Source organism: Mauremys mutica, unplaced genomic scaffold (genome assembly GCF_020497125.1).
Source record: "Mauremys mutica isolate MM-2020 ecotype Southern unplaced genomic scaffold, ASM2049712v1 Super-Scaffold_1427, whole genome shotgun sequence".
In the NCBI taxonomy this organism is placed as follows: domain Eukaryota; kingdom Metazoa; phylum Chordata; order Testudines; family Geoemydidae; genus Mauremys; species Mauremys mutica.
This window is the reverse complement of record NW_025423352.1, coordinates 57,179-64,529: the sequence shown is the minus strand read 5'-3', so window position 1 is coordinate 64,529 and position 7,351 is coordinate 57,179. Positions and strand designations below refer to the sequence as shown.

Below are 7,351 nucleotides of genomic sequence, written 5' to 3'. Positions count from 1 at the left end.
GTGCAGCTGTCTGGGAGCTGACCTTGTCTGTGAAGACAGAGGCAAAAAAAGCATTGAGTACACTAGCTTTCTCCACATCCTCTGTCACTAGGTTCCCTCCCTCATTCAGCAAGGGGCCCACACTTTCCTTGACTTTCTTCCTGTTGCTAACATACCTAAAGAAACCCTTCTTGTTACTCCTAACATCTCCGGCTAGCTGCAACTCCAAGTGTGATTTGGCCTTCCTGATTTCACACCTGCATGCCTGAACAATACTTTTATACTCCTCCCTGGTTATTTGTCCAATCTTCCACTTCTTGTAAGCTGTTCTTTTGTGTTTAAGACGAGCAAGGATTTCACTGTTAAGCCAAGCTGCTCGCCTGCCATATTTACTTCTCTTCCTACACATCGGGATGGTTTGTTCCTGCAACCTCAATAAGGTTTCTTTGAAATACAGCCAGCTTTCCTCGACTCCTTTCCCCGTCATGTTATTCTCCCAGGGGACCTTGTCCATCAGTTCCCTGAGGGAGTCAAAGTCTGCTTTTCTGAAGTCCAGGGTCTCTGTTCTACTGCTTTCCCTTTTTCCTTGTATCAGGAACCTGAACTCGACCATCTCATGGTCACTGCCCCCCAGGTTCCCATCCACTATTGCTTCCTCTACTATTTCTTCCCTGTTTGTGAGCAGCAGGTCAAGAAGAGCTTTTCCCCTAGTTGGTTCCTCCAGCACTTGCACCAGGAAATTGTCCCCTACACTTTCCAGAAACTTCCTAGATTGTCTGTGCACCGCTGTATTGCTCTCCCAGCAGATATCGGGGTGATTAAAGTCACCCATGAGAACCAGGGCCTGTGATCTAGCAACTTCTGTTAGTTGCTGGAAGAAAGCCTCGTCCACCTCATCCCCCTGGTCCGGTGGTCTGTAGCAGACTCCCACCACGACATTACCCTTGTTGTTCATACTTCTAAATTTAATCCAGAGACACTCAGGTTTTTCTGCAGTTTCATACTGGAGCTCTGAGCAGTCATACTGCTCTCTTACGTACAACGCAACTCCCACCTTTTCTGCCCTGCCTGTCCTTCCTGAACAGTTTATATCCATCCATGACAGTGCTCCAGTCATGTGAGTTATCCCACCAAGTCTCTGTTATTCCAATTACATCATAATTCCCTGACTGTGCCAGGACTTCTAGTTCTCCCTGCTTGTTCCCCAGGCTTCTTGCATTAGTGTATAGGCATTTAAGATAACCCGCTGATTGTCCCGCTTTCTTGGTCTGAGACAGGAGTCCTCCCCTCTTGTAATCTCCTGCTTGTGCTTCCTCCCGGTATCCCACATCCCCACTTACCTCGGGGCTTTGGTCTCCTTCCCCCGGTGAACCTAGTTTAAAGCCCTCCTCACTAGGTTAGCTCTCCTCACTAGGTTAACTAGGTTCACAACATCTTTTTCAAATGAGGACACCAAAACTGGAGGCAGTATTCCAGTATCAGTCTCACTGATGCCGTGTCACCTCCTGTGACGTTATTGACATAATCTGTAACTGTATAGATCACCGTTGCGACCACTGTTCTATATTTGCAGCCAATCTTATAGAAAGGTGTCGTGCAAGGGGTCTATGGAGAGGTTCTGATTGGTTGATTATAATGATGCTATCTCTAGATGTGTATCATTTTTTTAGTTGATGTTATGAATATTGGCTCTATGCTGCCCGTATTTCAATCTTGTGCTCTGCTTCCGGTGTCAGTTCTGTCTAGCCTGCTTGATGGCCCATTAAGGACCATCAGCTCTACAATCGCCCCATTGAGAGAAGGCAGATATGCCTTGTGACTCAGCAAGGTCTGCAGGGACCTGCCTATGGACAGAACTCTAAGGTTTTACTGTGCCACGTCCTGGATAGAGTGTCCTTGGGACAAAGAAAGCAAAGACCACATGGCAAGAGGCTATAAAAGGCGGATGCCTCATCTCCATCTTATTTTCAGTCCTGCTTCATGTCTCTGGAGGGACTTTGCTACAAACTGAAGCTCTGTACAAAGGACTGAATGACCCATCCCAGCTTTGAATAGACTCCAGAGACTTGATTTGAACCTGCAGTTTATTCCATCACTGCTACAAGCCTGAACCAAGAACTTTGCCATTACTGTATGTGAAGGGTTCAAAGCCATGTGCATTTTATATAACAACCTGGTCTATGGATTGTGCCAGTTCTTTTCCAGACCCAAAGTCCAGATAGTGACCAGCTAAGAGAAAGCTGGGTAAACAGAAAGCCTTGCTTGCTAAGATAGGCCTGGTCAGCAAATTGCCAGGTGTTGGAGCTTAGAACTAAATGATTGTGTCTTATTCAGAATTGCAGACTGAACAAAGAATCCCTATTCCTATTGTGTTTGTTTCTTCTCTAGGGAGACATTCTTCCCACACATCCAACTTGAGTTTATGAAAAGTTGGCACGTCAGTATAAGATATGGCATCCTTCCACCTCCCTTCCAAGGGACCAATGCCTGCCTTAAGACACACAGAAAACAATCTTTATTGCCATATACTTTCACTCTTTCTTTGCTTTAACCCACAGGAATGTACCTGTTGGACAATCAAAGGAGTTGCTCCATTCCTATGGATCCCAAATCAGAATTCAACATATATATTTTATACTAATAACATTTTATCAAAGTATTAATGAAAAGTTAACTTGCTAACTTGAGACCATGGGTGGAGACATTATCTAATCTGTTAACCATTGGCTAATGTGCTTATCCTGTCTTGCAAAACCCATCCCGGGGTGTGGAACTGCCTAGCCTGTCACTTTCCCCCGCCCATGGAAAATCTATATATTCTATTGTAATTAATTAATTAACAGTGTCTCTGAGCCTAATAAGCCCACTCCACCAGCACTGTGTGTAATAAAGTCCTATTCCTGACCTCTACACGGTGTAGATTTATGTCCTTCACAGACACCTGCTGAATAAAGAGGAGATTCAGCATCCAGCTTGGCTGAATGTGTCTCCTCTCCCCACAGCTTGGTGATCTTTTGAGGAAATGGAGAAGACTGCCTTTGCCTGGCTGTACATCGCTTGCAAAAGAAACAGGTCTTTTTGGTGACAAGTGTTGAAAGGAGCCATTAGACAAATGTGGAGACAGGAAAAATGTCCCCCAATTGAACTGGCATCTGTGGATGCTGAAGCCACAACACAGAGCGCTAAACACTGTATGAGAACGGGTGGTGTCAGAAGAATCTCTACCAACGCCTTTTCCCACCAGCAGGGGCCTCTCTGTGCACAGAACTCCTGGTAGCGTGATGGCTGCAGGCAGTGGAGAACTCCATTTTGGCATCTCTTTTGTGGTGAACATCTGCAGTGGCTATTAAAAGGTCTCTAGATAGTGATCTTTGTGAAGAGCTGGCTGAAGAACCTTCCTACTAATCAGGAGAGCCTGGCTTGGCCTGCCAGTTCTTCCTTGCCGAACCTAGTGTGTCTGTTGGCTCCTTTTTTTGTATCTCTTTTCAGAAAAAGAAAAGATCTGTCAGCAGAATCCTTCTAAGTGCTTGTTCAAGACAGAGAGAGCCTTCCTTGCGGCTAAGTCTTGGTGCCATGGGGCATGCCTCACTGCAGCACCTCCTGCTGACCATCCTCGCAATTAGCTCTGGTTCACCAGTGCACCTTCATCTAGTAGCGTCTGGCCACCATCTGTTCTATCATTAGGACCCATGTCGCTCTCAGGACTTCAGTGTCCTCTTATGGACACAGCCCTCTGGCTGTGCCCCACTCAGTTCTCTCCCCCCTGCTGGGTGGGGGGGGGATGTCCTCTACCCAGACACTTGCCTCAGTGGCCGGCTGCAGTCCAGGGTGTAGCCACCTGTGTCAGTGGCTACTGAGGCAAAAGGTGTGAACCTCCAACTCTGCCATCTGTTTCCCTGGACCATTTCCCAACAGACCTAGAACCTTCCTCCACCTTTGTATCAGGGCCTTAGTCTGGCAGTAGTCAGCCAGGAGGTCACTCATGCACCCCTTACCCCAGCACTACTCTGATCATGGTGCCCTCCCTGCTCCTTCCTTCCTGGCAGCCAAGCCTCCCTCCTCAAACTCCAAGGAGTGACTAACTCTTGCTGTGCTGAGCAGCTCTTTATATATGGGCTGCTCCAGCAAGCCTTCTCCTGATTGGAGCTGAAGGAAAGGTTACCATGACTCAGAACTGAGCCGAGGTTGCTGCGACTGAAACACAGATCACTAATCATTATATGATCACAGTGACTGGTGGGAGAGGCACATGTTAGAAGCCCTCTGTCTACTCAGCTGTGGCTTTGTGTGCACAGAGAGCCAGACACCTCAAGGTCTGCAAGTCTTGAGGGAAATGAGGAACGTCTGTACTTTAGAATTTGCAGGTGTTGACTTGAACCATCAAATGAAACAGTTGCAAATGGCTTCTTCAGGTAGGCACCATGGCTTAGCTGGTTAAAGCACCTGTCTAGTAAACAGGAGATCCTGGGTTCAACTCCCAGTGGTGCCTTGGTGTATGGCTTTTGTCTCCTCTGCTCACATTTTCCTGTGTCTTCCTAGGAAACAGAAGAGGCCTCCCTTGGTATCCAAGTCATTGCTTGCTAAGGAAAAGGCTTCTTTGGAGAGAAGCATTGGAAACAATCAAATCACAAACCTGGAGTTGATGAAAACGCTGCTATGACTGGCATTGGCATGGCGGTTGCTTCGACTGCAATTGCTGCAACACGAGAGCCTGCGCCACACATCCTTGTGATTCCCTGGAGATGTTCACACACAGATGTCATGTCACCTTCCTTTTGATTGTCATTGATGAAAAATGGAGCGGTTGGGAGAAAAGTCCCAGAGAGTCGCACCATGGCTAAGCTGGGTGACTCACCTGCCAGGTAAAGTGGAGTTAGGGATGCAGCTCCCAGTGGTGCCTTAACAAATGTGTCTGCTCTTCCCACCTTTTGGTGAATCTTTTGCGGAAACAGAGAAGACTGCCTCTGCCTTGCAATGCAAATGCTTGCAAAAGAAACCAGTTGTTTTTTCTGACAAGTGTCAGAAGGAGGCACATAAGAAATGTGGAGACAAGGAAAAGGTCATCGTAACTCAACTTGCATCCATGGCTCTTGAGGCCAGAACGCAGAGCACTAAGCACTGTATGACCACAGCAAAATCTAAACTTTACACCTTATTACACTAGGCAGTAGTTAGGTCAAGCAATTTTCTCATCCTACTGGATCTTACCCTCCTTAATACATAGAATTCCCCCTAAAACCTGGATTACTGTCCTCAGATGACCTTCATTTTCTCAGGATTCCTGCTGCTTCCAGCATAGGTGGGGGAGGAGAAAGGCAAAAACATGATGCCACAGTCTCCTATTTTATATCCTTAGTTCAAGTGTCTAGAAGACACTTGCCCAGACGTGTCCGGGTGGGCTCTGCTGAGTCACTAGGTTGGGGAATCCTCCTGGTGTGGTCTTGTGCAACTGAGTCATAGACTTGAGCGGTCCCCACAGTGTTGTGTTTGGGCATCTGTCACTGAATTGGAAATCCCTTAATTACAATTCCTCTGCTGATTCATGGCTGTTGAACACCCTCCTCGGCAGGGGTCACTAGCAATATTATAGCCTATTTCAGTAACAACCATACAGCAAAATGCATAACTTCACACACCCTCATGCTATACATATTTGGACAGACTAACCGATTTCAGCAGATCATGACTTTTCATACGATAACTTACATGGAATGGTTGGTAGGACATATCACAGCCATATATGAATGCTGACTATGTGAGCTACAGGGAGCTATTTTGAAGTACATCATGTCACAAAAGCCTCTAGAGACTGGCCTTTGGGAAGAGCTGGCTGAAGAGCCTTCTGAGTAACTGAGAGATCCAGGCTTGGCCCTGCCAGTTTGTGCGTGTGAACTAAACTTGTCTGTTGGGCTCCCTTTTTTGTGTCTCTTTCACAGAAACAGAGCAGAAGTTCTTGGCCAATCCTTGAAAGTGCTTGTTCAAGACACAGGGAGCCTCTGTGCTGGGGCAGGGGTAGGGCTGCAGGAGGTGGTTGGGGGTGGAGGTGCTTACCTCGGGCAGCACAGCTCCCAAAGTGACTGGCACACACTCCCTTCCGGCAGTGGCTCCTAGGCAGTGGGATATGGGGGTGGGTCAGCTGTGGTGTTTGCACTCAGGGCTGCAGGGATATGCCGGCCACTTCCAGGAGCAGTGTGGCAGGGAGGGAGGCGGCAGAGTGGGCAGGGAGCCGCCTTAGCGCTGCCGGCACATCTCCGTGTGTCAGTTGGGGAGGCATCAGGTCTCTGTGGGCTGCCTGGGGCAGGGGCAGTGGCCGAGGGGGCTCGGGCCACCCCTTTGCCTCCTCTCTCCAGGCTCTCAGTCCATCTTGCCGGCCGACAGGGATTTTAGGGTGCATCAGCGCAGGGAGCAGGAAGGGCGAACCACAGCGGCTGCCTCCCCCGCATGCAGGAAAATGGCTTGACCTGCTGGCGCCTCAGACTACGGCACCAGGCCTCCAGCTTGCCCCATTCAACCCAATGGGTTGATCTTGTGGCCAGAATTATTCGCAGTCGGGATTTCCCCCAACAGTGCCCCACAGGGGTCCAGGGTCAGCTCCAGCACAGGCCACACAGGAAGGCTTAATGCTCGAGCTGCAGCACAGGCTGGGCAGGCTCTAGGCCGGGCTCCCCATGGCAGGAGAGAAGAAGAAGACTGGGCCCCTGGAGGGGCAGGCTGGGGCTTCTTGGATCCCATTTGCTCACAGCCAGCGCCCTGCCCCCACTCCCAAGTCATCAATGGCGCCCCCAGGTCAGCCAGAATGGAGCAGCGGTTTTCACTGCACCAAGTCCACTTATGGCTTACAGGTAACTCCCAAACCCACCACAGCCCACCATCTCGGCCAGAAAGGAGCCCACTCAGCCTCGCCATTGCTGCTTTTCCGTCCCCCTAGAAGCCCCGCTTCTCCTGGGCTGCAAGGAGCCACCCCTGGGAAGCCAAGAGGCAGGCACAGGATTCTGCCTCCCAGCAGCCAACCGCACCTCCCCCGGCTTTGCAGAACGAATGGTGATGCTCTACTAACCCCACTTAGCCGCACTGAGGTGCTTACTTTCTGCCCTGCCTTTCTCAGCTTGACTTTCCTCTTTTGCCCCATTCCTGCCTCACTTCCTCCTTTGGCAAGTCACGCAGTGGAGGCCAGCAGGAAGAGCCGGCCTCCACCGGCCAACCTCCAACAGCAGAGGAGGCCAAGCCACAAGCCTCCAAAAGGTGACACACCGCACTCCTCTAGGTTCTCCAGCCTGACGCCAAGGTGCTTTCTCCACTGCTGTCAGCACCCTCTGTCATGCGGGGGTTGGAGTTATCCCAGGGACAGGCCAATAGGAGAAGGAGGAGCATC

The 7,351-nt window shown here is 49.6% G+C and overlaps 1 non-coding gene across 1 annotated transcript; it reads left to right on the top strand.

Moving 5' to 3' along the window:
- Positions 1–4,394: 4,394 nt before the first annotated feature.
- On the top strand, positions 4,395–4,468 carry TRNAT-AGU. The gene has a single exon. It is a non-coding gene; the product is annotated as a tRNA-Thr (tRNA).
- Positions 4,469–7,351: the final 2,883 nt, after the last annotated feature.